This window comes from Podarcis raffonei, chromosome 1 (genome assembly GCF_027172205.1).
Source record: "Podarcis raffonei isolate rPodRaf1 chromosome 1, rPodRaf1.pri, whole genome shotgun sequence".
NCBI classification, from domain to species: domain Eukaryota; kingdom Metazoa; phylum Chordata; class Lepidosauria; order Squamata; family Lacertidae; genus Podarcis; species Podarcis raffonei.
Genome location: NC_070602.1, coordinates 104198799 through 104214360, shown reverse-complemented (window position 1 = coordinate 104214360; position 15562 = coordinate 104198799). Strand labels below are relative to the sequence as shown.

The window sequence follows — 15562 nt, the reverse complement described above, 5'->3', positions numbered from 1 at the left end:
ACAGTACACTAATGATATTCCCAATTTACCTACCTCCGTTTCCCTATTTTTGTTATTGTACATGCATAACTTTCAGACAGGCACTTCATAAACAAATGTTTTATTTATAGATTGAATATATTATATTATAGATTGAATTCCCCATTTGTTGGGGGGAAAACAATTGCCTGTATCTGCTGCAACACTAAAGTGTCATGAAATGGAGAAGAGATTACTAACTAGCCTGCTATCTTAAAAAAGACTTTAAAAAAACTTTGCCTACATGCACATTTGCACTGCAGTTGCCAGTACTGTTTAATTTCTTATCTGGAAAAGTGTTACAGAAGTGATGGTACCAGCATAGACAGGCAATTATTGTAGCCTTTATACCATCAGGTGTTGTTAGCATAAATGAATCAGTTCTTTTTACATTTATGTACGTTTCACCAGATCAGTCTTCTGACAGCTTGTGAACCCTGATGAAAAACGAAAGTATGGCAGATACAATTGTAGACTAGCTGAGCTAAGGGGAGGGGAAAAAATTGTGATGGAAATTGGAAAAGTATATATGCACGTGGTTGCTAGTTTCATACTGTTAGGTCAATAAACAAAGATGCAAGGAGCATGAATCACTGAAAGATAGCTGCAGATGCATGAAGGCTGTTATCACCTTAACAACAGCTGTACAATTTCAAGGGCTCTTGACCCGTGCAACATGCTACACACCACCGATGCTAGATGCTAGCCACACTACAGTGTAGAAGCTGCATGTGTATGGCTAAGAGCCCTTTAGAGTTGACCTTGTGGCATACTGACCATGAATGGGTGATTTGGGCAGCCTCCAGGTAATTGCCATCACATTCATTAAGCCTGCTATAACTGTTCCCTATATATAATCAAAGAATAGATGGCAGCTTTTCGCAGGCCTTTTCTTATCTTGTGAGCACTGGTTTAAACCATGTATTAGGAGGAGGCCTGTCACATGGAAAAAAAGCAGCATTTGATAAAAACGATCTCGCAATGTACTTTTCAGTGGCATCAAAGTGCAAGGAATACTTAATGTAACTTACTCCCCTTTATTTTCAGAAAAAGGGCATATATAATTTATTTATACTGCAATCTGCAGTGCACAATTTAAAAAACCACACGGCGTCTATCACAGCACATTACAATTGCTACAGCAGGCAGAAATATCATTATGCGGTCAGTTGAGACCTGCTGCAATTTCTAAGTGGTTCACAGGGGGGAAAGTTTGGGAAATACTTGCTTTTTTTTGCAAAAAATAAAATAAAAAATGGTGGGCAGAACTGTTTTCAGTAGACGACAGTTGCCTTTCTGGTTTCAATAGGAACAGTGTTTCAGATTTCTAGTGTCACTACTTGGAAAGCCTGAGTTAAATGATCACAAGGCACAGACAATTTTTGAGGGGAGACCAAAAAGCAAACTGAAAGTATAGGGTTTTTTGTTTTTGTTTAAATAACAACCGCAGCAGTGGCAAAGCTAAGACTAAATAGGTTTTTTCCCCTCAGTGCTAGTTAAGAGAAATTAACTGGTAGCTTAAATACGTTCAATGAAATGCTGACTTTTACACACAGCATCCAGCAGGTGGAACTGTTTTCCCACAAAAAGCCAAGACTCAACACTATATAAATCTTTCGATGAATTTTCAAATAGAATAAATCTGTTCCCAGCAAGGAATGCAAAACCCACACAGAGAGAGACTCACATACAACAATGTCCACATCTTACTCATGTGAACGGGGATTCAGTGCAATAAGTATGCCAAGCTGTGCAGATGATTTTGTCTAAATTTCAATATTGTTCTTCGCAAGAAAAAATTATTGTCATAATATAAACAAACATTTGCAGATTTTAGATTCAAATATTTAGCCTTGTAAATGCTATTAATAATGATGCTTTGGATAGTGTCAGACAGTACAATCAATAGGCAACAGCAGATGCCCACCTGACCCATACACCTGCTTTTCATGCTTCCTGAATATTGCGTGTCAAAGCCCCAAGCCACCCCCATGAGAATAAAGACACAAGGACACAGAATTTTAGGTTAATGTTAATGGGCAAAATTTAGGCCACAACTTTATTGGTTACAGAATATGAGCAGTATTGGCTTAGGCATTGGCATCAACAGATTATATCTGACTCCTGCCCGCCTTGCAGGGAGCCTGGTAAGGGTAAATCACCAGTAGGGAGAGCCCCACCAATGTGGATCGACTCGAGCTTCCCCTCGGTTCCCACTGGGGTCATGGCATGGCCCTCGCCCCTCCCCGAGCTTCGGATGAGATTCACACCCCTGGATTCCTTTAACAGAATACCCTTGAGCACGGAGGGACAGGTGATGGCCGCACCTCCCTTCCCCCACACACTGCTATTCCAATGCCTAACCACCAAGCCTTACAAAGTTGTGATGATTGCTACGAGGTAGGCGAAAACCAAGTGGCCAGTGCCAATTTGCCAAGTGGCAAAAGCCCTACCAGGCCCCTCAACAGTGACCAACCGAAGTCCATAGCAAGGCCAAAGGCACAACCTGAGAAAGGGCGGGAGGGTGGGAGATCCATGGTGCGAGGCTGAAAAGGGGCAACTCAGCATCACGCTGTGGTTTAAATTGGCCCCGGCCACGCCCCCCCAAGCCACCTGATTGGCCGCTTAGCTTACTGGCATACCCAGGCCTCCCCAGCATAAGGCGGGATGCAGTTCCACCCCCCACACTGAGGGAGGCGGCTTGGTGGCTCGCCTGCAATGCGTTTCCACAAAGAGGTGGAGCCAATTTGTGCAAAAAGAGAAGTAGCCTAACTTCACTATGGAAATGTGTGGGCATCCAAATAGATAGGGCTGATCCATTTGAGCATAGAGCAGACACATTGCACTAGGAACACACATGTCAGTTGCTTATCCAGCGTGGCTGCTTAATCATAACATCCAAAGCTACTCTGAAGACTTTATGCTGTCAGCTCTGAGCTCTCCAATGCTGCTGCTGTTTGCCTTTGTCTATGCCAGCAAAACAACACTTCAGTGAAAGTTCAACAACAACAAACAAGCAAATCCTGATTTAGGTGTGTTTGAATGATGCACGGTTGCACACATGCACACAGCGCCGAACAAGGAAGTAGCCCCAAAACATCCTAAAGACGTCATGAAAAGGGGTAGAGCAGGGGTACAGCAAGCTAACACACACTCTGCCAATGTGTGCAGGATTCTGGAATGGAACTTATTTCAGGGTAAATGGCACATATTGTGGAAAAATATGTCCAAATATGAATCTTCGCGCAGGGGGGAATTAATTCAAGATTTATGAGGCAATGGGACAGAATTAATATTATTAAGGGACAATCAGAAACTGACACGGTTTGGAAATAGACAGAGAGGTGAGGGTAGAAAGGTTCAGGCACTAATAAGATGAGTGATGGCCTTGCTGTAGAATGTTAATTCAATCATGTTGGAACTCCTCAGGTTCATATGACCAAATACATTTTGAAGTCTGAACAGTACCTAATTACAGTGTGACTCAGAACTTATTCTGCAGCTCTATATCCAGGTTCTAGAGTCCCTAAAGCTGGGTATTTAGTACTGTGTCCACTCCTCCTTAATATCTTATGGGAGAGGGTGCAGGACATTTGTCAGTTCAAAGGTCACATTTCCTCATAGGCAGCCTTCTGAAAGCTACAAGCCAGTGGTGGTTGGAGTCAGAAGCAGGCACAGGCAGGGCAAAGAATGCTAATGTTACAATTACAGGACAAGCTTGCTTCTATACACACTAAGACATCCCTCTCTACCCTCCATCCAGGCAAGAAGCAGAGTCACAGACACGTTCCAGCCAGGCAAAACCACTAAGGTGCGTGCAAAGGAGGACCAATGAGGGTTGTAACTAGGATGTGGATGTGGCCTGGGAAGAGTCCTGAGGGTCATACTGAGACATATGGAGGGCCACATTTTGTCCCCGAGTCTGTAGTCTCCCATCTCTGCCACAAAATGTCAAGTGAAAAGTGGCCCTGGAAAGCAGAATCGCTATGCAAAAGCTCTTTACAGAAACCCATGACCCCCTCAAGGTGGGTTGATTTGTTGGATGAGAAAATATATGATAGGGAAGTGTAAAGTAGGATAATTAACACAGGTCCAGGGATTAAGAGAGAACAACTAGGAATCCATCAGCTCACTAAGTGGTTAATGCTGAAAGTTTGCTTGCTTCTCAGAAGTCTGATAAAGTACAGCAGCATAGATTACTATGGCTGACTTTGAGCAGTTGCTGTTGCTCTATCCCCAGTTACAAACTTGTTCTGTTGTCAGGACAGAAATGAGGACTTATCCCTCGATGCATTGCCACAGTGCTTTATCGCTGTTTCCTGGGTCTTTGTTTAGGGAAGGAGTAAGCTAATACATTCACACAGACAAAATTTTATCCATACCAATGGTGCTGTTTCAAACAGGTCAATAAAACATTTTTTTTCTCTTCTGTTTCTTCTCCTTCTTCTTAGGAAAAAAAAATATTTCTACAGAAGGTCATGTAACTGGTTATCTTTTTGACTTCTGACAGGAAGGTGTTCCACAGGGTGGGCACCACATTTACAAAACTGCTGCTTTCACATGAAGCATAGAAGTCATTCCTGCTGCCTAACTTTATGATGATCTTCTTCTACTACTACTTCTTTTTCTAATATATAGACCGCATCTTGGCATAAAACCATCAAAGTTGTGTACACAGTAAAAACAGGATAAAACACCAAAAGACAAGCTCTGAGAGCAATCAAATCAATTCAGCAAATGCTAAAACAATAAAAAACCCATCCATGCAAACTCTAAAAACAACAAAAACCATCTAATCAAATATAAAATTGATCTTCCATAAATGATTGTGCTGCACCTCAGGGAAAGCCTTCTTTAACAACAACGAAAAGGTATTCAGTAGGTGCCTAAATATCATAACAGCAGATGCCTGATTGTGGCGGATAATTGATCTCAGGGAACAGGAGCTGTAATGCTAAAAGCCTGGTTTCTCGTACAGGGTAAGCACACATCTGAGGCATATGGTTAATTATCATGTGTTGACTGATGTATTGTGTTCCCCACTGTTTATGTGAGGAAAGACTCCCCTAAATTCCTGGAACCAGTAAAGGGTTAGAATTTAATTAAAATCCCTGAATTTCCAGATCCAGTAGGGATTCAATTGCTGGAATAGCCAGGCCAGCCTGATAATGGTTGTGAAGTATGAGTCATTAATCTAACAAAGGCAAGGCAATGAGCCATTAAGAAAGTGGGGACTCTGTGCCAGACACAAATGGGTGGAGCCCAAGTGGGCAGACACAAAAAGAGTTTGGAGTTTTTAGGATTTAAATTTGCTGTGACGTATTCTTGGGGAAAGGGTTTCTGCCTCTAAGAGGCAAGCTAGGAGGAGGGGCAGAGTGATGGTTGAGGTCTTTTCAGATCCCAGGCTACAGCTATGGGAGAAGCATGAACCTTTTGGAGTGTTAATGCTTTGAACTATTCCGTCCTGGGTTTGGGTTGTATACATGTGTAAATAGACCATATATCATAGAGACACCACCGTCTGTGCTGTGCCACATTTCCAAAGGAAACATTAACTCTGGGTAACCTCCTGGAACCTCACAACTTGCATGTAACAATAAATTTTGTAAGCCTCTCCCCAAGAAACCCATTATAACAACCTCTAGGTTTGTCACTTCCAAACCATATATAATCAAAATTATAAAAGCCTTTAGAAAGAAGTAAAAACAGGGCAATAGCATCCCTCTCAATTTCTGACAGTCTGAGCTTTTCCTCATAAGGTAAAATACTGTGTTCTGTCATTTTCTGCAGTTAATCCAAGCAACTGTGACAAAGTGCCATTTTTTAGCACAAAGCCAGGCCTGCAACAAGGATGGGTAAATCTGTCAGTTTCAGTTTCTCTCGTGTGTTTTTTTCAATCTTAACTTCAGTTATCCACATTTCCACAAAAGCGTTTCTTATATAAAAAAAAAATCCCAGAAAAAATTACCAGCATTTTAGTGTAAATTTCTTCTAATATGCACATTTTTGCAAAGTAATATAAGACATTTTTGTATGTTAATTTCATGAATATGTGAAAGTTAACCCACATATGTACTTCTGTACACATTACTAGGGTAGAGAGCTGGATTGCAAAATTTGAAGAAGTGCAAATTTCAAAAAATGGTTTTGTTTCAGTTCTTGTATTGTTTTGGAAAGTGCTGATTTAGTAAGCACACCTTTACATGTGAACTGAATCTAATTCCTCCCCCATTCCTACCTGCAGCACAATTGCTGTCCACAATTAGGGCTCTGCAACAGATTTGAATGAACCCCATGGCTTCTGGGGCCATGGCTTCTGGGCTGCCCATTCTGCCTCCTGTATTACTTAACATCTATGTAAACCAGGGGTGCACAACCTGCAGCCCTCCAGTTGTTTCTGGACTACAACTCCCATCAGCCCCAGCCAGCATAGCCAGTGATCAGGGATGATGGGAGGTGTAGTCCAACAACATCTGGAGGACTGCAGGTTGTGCACCCGATATAAACCATCTGGGGATTTGGTGCACAATGTCATCAGTATGCTGAAGACATGGCAGCTCTTTCTCTCTCCACTCCATTAAAATCAGGAGAGGTTGGGAAGGTGATGGACAGGTGTCTGGAGGCAGTGCTGGGATGGGGGCAAAAAACTAAGGCTGAATCCTGATAAGATGGAAGTGCTATGGGTAAGTGGTTGAAACTCCTTGGTCTGAATACCTGACATATTTGTCATATGTGATTGTGACATAATTATCTTTAACCCTGCCAATCTTCTTGGGAGGAATCATAGAATTATAGAATCATAAAATCATAGAGTTGGAAGAGACCACAAGGGCCATCGAGTCCAACCCCCTGCCAAGCAGGAAACATCATCAGAGCACTTCTGACATATGGTTGTCAAGCCTCTGCTTAAAGGAGACTCCACCACACTCCTTGGCAGCAAATTCCACTGTCGAACAGCTCTTACTGTCAGGAAGTTCTTCCTAATGTTTAGGTGGAATCTTCTTTCTTGTAGTTTGGATCCATTGCTCCGTGTCTGCTTCTCTGGAGCAGCAGAAAACAAAACCATTCAGAGGAGCAAAACCATTCACATAGATATCAGTATTAAAACTGAACAGCAGAGATCAAACACATTAAAATGATTGCAGGTTTTTGTATGATCTCAAGGTATCGTGACATGGTATCCTGGAGTGTAAACACACAAACACACACACACACACACACACACACATATCTGAGGCAGAAAATAAAGGCTTTTAATTCAAACACCCTGCAGTTTGGAAGAACGACATTCTGTTTCTGCTTCATGCTGCGTATTTTCATCCTGTGACCCGCTAATCTCCAATTAACTACATTCTCAGTGTGATCCTACCCACAAATTGAAAAGTCTACCCATCTATATCAGAAGATGTTAATAGCTTTGCTTTTAACAGCGAGAAAGGGCTACAGCTCAGCTCTTCCAGAATTAAGTTCAAGAAATATGTTTCTAAGATTTGTTTGTGCAAAATTCTTGCTTACATAGGCACACAAACACATGCCCCATTCTTGCTTTCCCCTGCAGTGGACCTATAAATCATTTTGTTATCTGAGAGGAAAAAAATCAGGTGGGGGAGGCCTCATCACTGAGTGGAAAAAAACACACAAGAAAATCTCAAAAGATACTAGTTAAACAATGGTTCGGATTCAAAAACTCCACGAGTTTTACTTGCGCAACAGGCGTTTCTCTATTACTTTCTGCTACAGACCTCTGAAAAGGTATTTCTGACTTGCTCAGGAGTGGCTTTCAGGGAGTGAAAGAAGCAGTAGGAGAGAGGGAAAGGCCCACTGCACTTGTGGAAAGGGAATTCAGAACCCCACTTTGTGTGAGCAAAAGTGTCTTCTGCTCATACTAGGGTAAAATTGGGGTCCATATCCGTACCCTCGGCCCAATATACCTGAAGGAGCGTCTCCACCCCCATCGTTCTGACCGGACACTGAGGTCCAGCACTGAGGGCCTTCTGGCGGTTCCCTCCCTGTGAGAAGCCAAGTTACAGGGAAGCAGGCAGAGGGCCTTCTTGGTGGAACGCTCTCCCACCAGATTTCAAAGAGAAAAACAACCACCACACTTTTAGAAGACATCTGAAGGCAGCCCTGTTTAGGGAAGCTTTTAATGTTTAATAGACTATTGTATTTTAAGATTCAGTAAATGCTGTAGCTCTTCTGCTTTCTGGTCTGCCACCATTTGCTTGTATAATGGTGGGTGCAAGAACATGAATATCGAAGACTATACTATTACCATTCTACCTGTGAGATCCAACTTTTAAAAACTTTTCTCCTACAAGAACTATGCAGCCAGCATATGGGTCTCATACATTAGTGCAATTAGGAACCTAGGTATTGGCTCTCCATTCTCATGAGACAGACAAAAAAGGGTGAGAACGGGCTGATCTGCATGTCATGGCTTAGCATGAAAATGTGAGCAAGTGAGCTTCCAGAGAGGAGATGGCGGCTGCTTTGCTTCTTCTCAGTCATCCTGCTCCTGCGCAAAGCCATAGTTTGGCTCAGCATGGCAACTGAATCTAGGATTGTGGTTTAGCTCTCCTAGGCAAACCATGTGCCATCAACCATAGGACAAACCCGGGTTACAGTATGGGGTCGTATGCACAGTATTACATCAACAAGTGGCACAATGATATACTGAACAGGGTGTTGACTAAGAAGTAAAAGTGGATTTCTATTTCCACTTTTCATTCCCTCTGAAACTCTATTATAGTAAAGCGTGATCAAAGTCTTTGTTCAATGCACTTTTTTCGCAGAGCAGGAAACAGAATAGCAAAGCTAATACAGGGCAAGTACAAAGTGTTCATCACACCTAGATTAAGTACTGATTCTAGGCCAGCGTATTCTTTTTCTTAAGTGTTTAGTACTATCCTGACTCCGTGTCACTGTGCCTGGTCACACTGTCATGTCATGGCTTCAGGAACTAACCAAAGCTAAATTCAGACTGGCCTTCCTTGCACTGTTCAGTTCATTCACTATTACAAGAAGTCCTGATTATCATAAGTACTTTTAAGTTATGTGTGGATACAAATATATTAATGCAGAAAGTAGGTTCTGATTTCACTTTTACAATTTACTTCAAAGGCAGCTTACTCTCGGGAGTAAGGCTGCAAGAGAAAATAAAAACTTCAAAAGCCTTCAAACGCACCCCACTGATTTCACTACTTCATAAGGTGAAAGGAATTAAAAACATGCGGGGGAAATTCCGAGGCAAATGTGGTTAGCAATATATAAGTTGTTCAAGAAAGAAACAGAAGGAAGTATTCAGTGCAGCTTATAGTAGGTGACATGGGTGGCCTTTGAGAGATAATTTTCATGAAGCCTAAAGGACAAGCACGTTTGAGACATGATTTGAAAGCAATTGCTTGAAGAAAACCTGTTTTAAACTCCCCTCATTCCCAAGCACAATATTCAAACTTACTGCAAATCCCTGGCTTGGGGAACATTTCAGGTTAGTAAAGACAAAATTTACATTTAGTAGCCAGAGGGGGAGAATGCAAGAAGGAGGAAGTAAATCATGCTGTGAAAAAAATAATCCAGTTCATAGCAATGGAGCATGCAAACACACACACAAACCAACAACACACATGTATCTAATGAGGTATTTGAATATAAAACAAAAAGTAAAACCGGATAAAACAAAATGGTGGGGGAGAAAGAAAGCAAACATTTCACTGTATTTTGATACTTAGGTGGAATACCTTTAACACAACACTCATGTGAGATAGGTTAGGCCAGAGACAGCAACCAGGCGCATTTCATGGCTGAGTGAGGATTCGATTGTGTGTACAACCATTACAGAACACAGGCTTTTCCTATTTACTTGTAACTCAAATGTGTGTACAGTGGTACCTCGGGTTACAGACGCTTCAGGTTACAGATGCTTCAGGTTACAGACTCCGCTAACCCAGAAATATTATCTCGGGTTAAGAACTTTTCTTCAGGATGAGAACAGAAATCACACAGAGGTGGCGTGGCGGCAGCAGGAGGCCCCATTAGCTAAAGTGGTACCTCAGGTTAAGCACAGTTTCAGTTTAAGAACGGACCTCCAGAACGAATTAAGTTCTTAACCCGAGGTACCACTGTATGCCTTTTGAGGGCAAAATCCTTCCAACGCAGCTTACAAAATTAAGACAACAGGGAACTATACAGTATTTAAAATACAATTAGAGCCAGTCAATGCTAAACCCATAAAAAAAATCAGCAGCTAAAATACCAGCCTCCATAAAAATGGAATGAAAGGTTGAAAAGCTCTTTTCTCTGGTGCCTCTCAGTCTAATAGATCCTGACGGCAAGCCAGAGAGCAGCCGTTCTTGCAGTCCTTCCGATAACCTGGGCCCCAACTGCTTAAGGCAGGTATGGGAAACCCATGGCTCTCCAGGTGTTGTAGTACTTCATCCTTGACCGCCCATCATCCTTGACCACTGTCTGTGCTAGTTCTGGCTAATGAGAGTTTGAGCTAATGGGAGTTTGAGATGTGGGAAGTGCACTCAGAACTCCCATCCCTTGTAGTGGTTAGAGTGTTGGGCTAGGACCCAGGAGACTGGATTCTGAATCCCCACTCAGCCATGGAGCTCATTGGGTGACCTTAGGCCAGCCTCACTCACTCACAGCCTAACCTACCTCACAGTGTTGTTGTGGGATTAAAGGAGGACAGGGAGAACCATGTAAACCACATTGAGCTCTAGGGAGAAAATATTGGTATATAAGAGCAATAAATAAATAAAATAAGTAAACTGTGGGGTGGGGGGCAACAACAAAAACAGGGTGCTGTTAAGCGCAAATGCTGCATGGGTGCTGGGCTTAGACTGAACCCAAACTGGCCTTTTCTATATCTCAGGCAACTACTACAAGGCTATGTGTGTCTGTCATTTTGTGGTTTACACAGCATATGAAGTTTATGAAGGGCCAAATCAACACACAGATCTTTCATATGTTTTGAAAAACACAGTTGCAGAAAGGAGTTGAAAATCAGCTGCAGCACAGTTTCTCAAAATTCACCAAAATTAGGGATAAGCTGAGATTCTCTTACCCTATTTACTGAAACATATGTCTGTTGTTAACATGAAACAGAAAGTGTAGGAGAGCAATTTGAATAGGCATTAAATGAAACGTCACATTCACATTTGCATTACAAAACACTTTAAACACCATTTGTGAAAACAATCAAAGATATACAATCTGATCCCAAACATGTTTGCTCTGAAATCAGTCTCTCTTTTATGACCAATTGTCCCAAATCAACAAGCCAGCGCACCAACAGCAGCATCTGACAGGAACAAACTGAAGGCTCCCAGTGACAGCAGAAGCCCCTCCCTCCTTTCCGCACCAGCACAAAATACAATTTATCCCCCAGCCACTCTCACAACTCTATGTTTTCTGTCCCCCTAAAAAACTTGAAATGAAATGTTGCTTTCTGAGAAGAAAGCAGTCTCAAACAGAAAATAATCTAACCCTCCCTTTTCCCCCTGAAAAGAAAGTGGTAGCTTTTTATTTGTATTAATGCGTTCTTATCTCTTATCTCCAATCCATTCTGCGAAGGCGAATAATAGACTTTTAGACTTCAGAAGACTGCAGTGTTTCAGCTTCCTCCCATCTATTTTTTTTTCAGCAAGCTGAATGCTGGTAAATAAAACCTGTTCCAGAATCAATCTCCAGTTCTAGCTGCATGGATATCAAACTATATATCCCACTGGTGCTCCCTTGCAGCATCACTTCTCTCTCCCAGCTACCTCCTCTGCCTTCAGATTCATCTTTATTTACTTTCTCTGCAGCTTTTACAGTATTGAGACCCTTGAGACCAAATCCTCTTTCTCTCTAGAATGGCTCTTCTTTTTGTCGCTACTTACAGTTTGTGAACCTTTGCAAACTACAGCAAAATCTGTGCTACATCATAATGTAAGTGACGTACCACTAACTTACACCATAATTTAAGATAAATACACTTTTAACATTTTGGGTTTTGTTTTTTTTGAAAGAAAGCAAACCTAATTTAATATGTTCTCATAAATGAATCAATAAGAGACTCTACCTCATTATAAATACCCTTACGACACATATTTAGCATGTGCAAATGATACGTGAACCACTAAATGCTAGTTTCTCGTTATTGCATAGTAGCAAGTCCCATTATCACAATAACAGTTTTTGAAAAGCCACTGGAACCATAGGAATTTATACAAGTTACATACATGAAAGATCCATAGCATCTCTTTCTAAGTGAGCATGTACCTGAAGATGTTTGTGTCAGCAAGTATTGTATGAATTGGTCTTTTACACTGGGTTTTCCAACTTCATTTTTCCCCAAACTGCTCACTACAAGGTTTGAACAGAACTTCTAATTGTTCTGTTAGTGTTCTTATAAATTATTTTATTTATTTGTTGCTTATCTATCCCACCTTCTTCTCAAAGAAGCTCAAGGTGGAGTACATGGTTCTCACTCTCCTTATTTACGGTAATCCCCACAACAATCATGTGAGCTAGGTTAGGCTGAGATGCAGTGACTGTTCCAATGTCAGCTAGTGAGTCTCATGGCTGCATATAGTCGTCCCCCCTGCCAACTTTATTTAAAGCATAACTGCCCCTGTTCTGCTGTTGCACCTCTATTTCACCACATGGGGCACATTTAGTGATCTGAAGCACACAGGGTTTTGCTACTACTAGATAAAGGACTATGCAACAAGTCTGAAGCAAAAAGAAATTGGTTCTCCATGTGCTGATATTGGGGTAATTACTGGCACCAGCAGCAAATTCAAAATCCTTGTGTGCAAGCCTACCACTCCTTTCGTTGCCTATACCAGTGACTCCTAAACCAACATATCTACTGTGAAATTCAGGAGTATTTGATGAAGCCAGTGTAGATGTGCTTCGTTAAAACGTCTAAATGCCACAAAATGTCTTTAGATTGTACAAGCCTTGGCACTATATGAAATTTCAAGAAATAGGTAGGTTTCCAGTTGGAAATCCCTTGTAAGCAATCAAGAATAAGCCATCCACTATTACTTTTTCAATCAATATAATATCAGCAAACCAAAAGGTCATTTCCATTCACACATGTCTTCATAACCACTTTTAAAAACGAACCTCAGTAATTTCAATTTTTTTTCCTTAATACACACTGCAGCAGGATAAATTTCAGTTAAAACGGATCTTTGCTATTCAGCTAATCAAAATATCCTTCCTCTGGACCAGCTTAATCACACTAACCAAGAGTTAGCACACATTTCTGAGACAATGTTAAATATAGACTATCATGCTAGGCAAGGTTACTGCTTTCTTCTTGTGCAAACTTAGCAATGTAAAAACAGCCCTCAGCAGCTTCCTTCCCAGAATCATGGTTCTTTAAAAGGCTTTCTCTAAGGTAATCAAGTCCACTTTCCAATATAGTGAAACATTTCAGTGCATGATATTTTCCCTTGCTATTGTTTAGAAGGTCTAGAAATGCAGAATACTCAGATTTCTAGGTAATGTGTCCAACTGCCCATCTGTTCTCAGTGTTAGAAATTCTCTTCCTGAGCTGCAATAAAGGGCTAGCTTTTAAAACCTTGATTATGCCCTAAAGGGACATCTGCCTCAAGTTGAACTTGCAAGCACAACTTTTGGGAGCAAGTGTATTGAGTTCCAGGTGATTGCAATACAGATGCCTCAGGTCGGCTGCTGGATGCATATCTTCATCATGGTATACAAATGCAATTTCAAAAAAGAAAAGAAAAAAAAAGATTGGCTACTCTACAGATGCTTGCCTCAGGTTTTTATGCAATGAAGCCATAACCACATACATAATATTCCTAGAAAAGACGATGGCTTCAAAAATCACATGATCTTCGGAAAGCTTTTCATGAGAACTTTTAAATAAAATATATAGATACAAGCTATGTGAGCAGGCATTGCCCTGAGATAGGCATAAAGCTTCCCAGAGGAGTACATTGTGTTACATGCAAGTAATGAAGGGAAAGATATGCCTATGCACATTCTCCAGCAGAAAATAGAACAGATATAGGCAGAAGGGTACAATTATTCTAAGCACCATTTCCCCCTTGAGTAATAGCTTCAATTCCTTTCCTCTTTTCACCATCCAGTATAATAGTGTTGCTTGCCTCGGAAAAGATTTGAAAGAATGAGCAAGCAGTAGTAAACAAACTAAAGAAAATATTTCTGCCTTCCCATACAATCCTTGCTTCTGGAAGCGTCTCACAGAAAGCCAGAGAAAGTGTAATGTTTAAACGTCAAATGTGGTTTATTAATATGCTGCTTCCTCAACAAGTTTACAGCGGCTTCAAAAACACAGAAGTTATAAGCATATAATAGTAGCCACAAAAACAACAACCATAAATTAATAAAACTATGTGCAAGTTTTTCCAAATATATTTAACTTTTCAAGTGCTCATAGGAATTGATGCACAGAAATCCATGTATCAAAATGTTAAAATAAAAGTAGACTAAAGACAGAAAAAAACCAAAACGAAATCCAGGTATCGTATTTCCAGTCCTCTAACCATAGTTTTGAGATTGGGAATGAACGATGGTAATCTCCTCTCCTGCTGTGAGCACAGATTTCCTCCTCCCAGTTTCGTTTGTTCTAACCATAGTTGCCATGATGCCTAAACTGAGGAAACAATGGCGCTGGAGGCATGGTATGGAAGTTAACACTAACCACAGTTTGCTTCATTTGGATGGTATTATATTACCTAGAGTCTATATAAATCTGTTCAAAAAGGCATTTGAACAATACTTCTGTTTCCTCTTACTCAGAAAGTTCCGTGACACAAAATGGAAAGTATTTCTGGGGAAAGGCTCCACAAAAACATTCCAAATAGCTTCTATTCAGTATGTTTTCTAACAGAAAAGTTGTCTTTCATGCATTTTCTACCTACCATTCAAAGAGAAAATTGGCAGTGCCATCAATTATTTATTCAGTTGTTTGCCTGCTTATTTCAAAAGCCTGGTAGTCCATAATAACATTTTTTTTAAAAAAAAAATTATCTGAAATAAAATACCCACTTAAACATAAAATATGCATGGTATACTTCCCGCCCCACCCCCACCCCCCCGAGTTGGCTTTGTGCATGAATTCTGAGGGTGTGTGACAAAAATAATCAGCAGTGACTCATTTTCTCCCCAAATTATTTTTGCATCCTATTATTCCACTGAGGGAGTCACATTGGAGGGATTTTGAGAATCTTATTGAGGCATACAAATGGCAACATATGCTTACTTGCAGTTGGTGAATTCGTTAAGGGAATTTCAGAGACCATTTCAAATGGTGATTTTGTCCCTCCATATATGTGGATAAATGTGGAGACACATTTATCATTTAAAAGTGATTCCAGCTGCTGTCATGTTTCACTCCCCCAGAGTGCCTTGAGAATTATACTATCCTCTAGTGCTGAGTGGAGAACTCTGTCAATTATGGCAAATGTATTCCTCGCTCCCTCTCCCCCAGCATTCTAACTCTTGTGTCATTCCTGTGAACTAGAGAAGAAGCATGACAAGGGTCAGAGTTGATACT

At 40.9% G+C, this 15562-nt stretch overlaps 1 protein-coding gene across 4 annotated transcripts in view; it reads right to left on the bottom strand.

Moving 5' to 3' along the window:
* The window catches only part of GALNT13 (polypeptide N-acetylgalactosaminyltransferase 13), a 154571-nt gene that overhangs the window by 35696 nt on the left and 103313 nt on the right, over positions 1-15562 (bottom strand). The window lies entirely within an intron of this gene.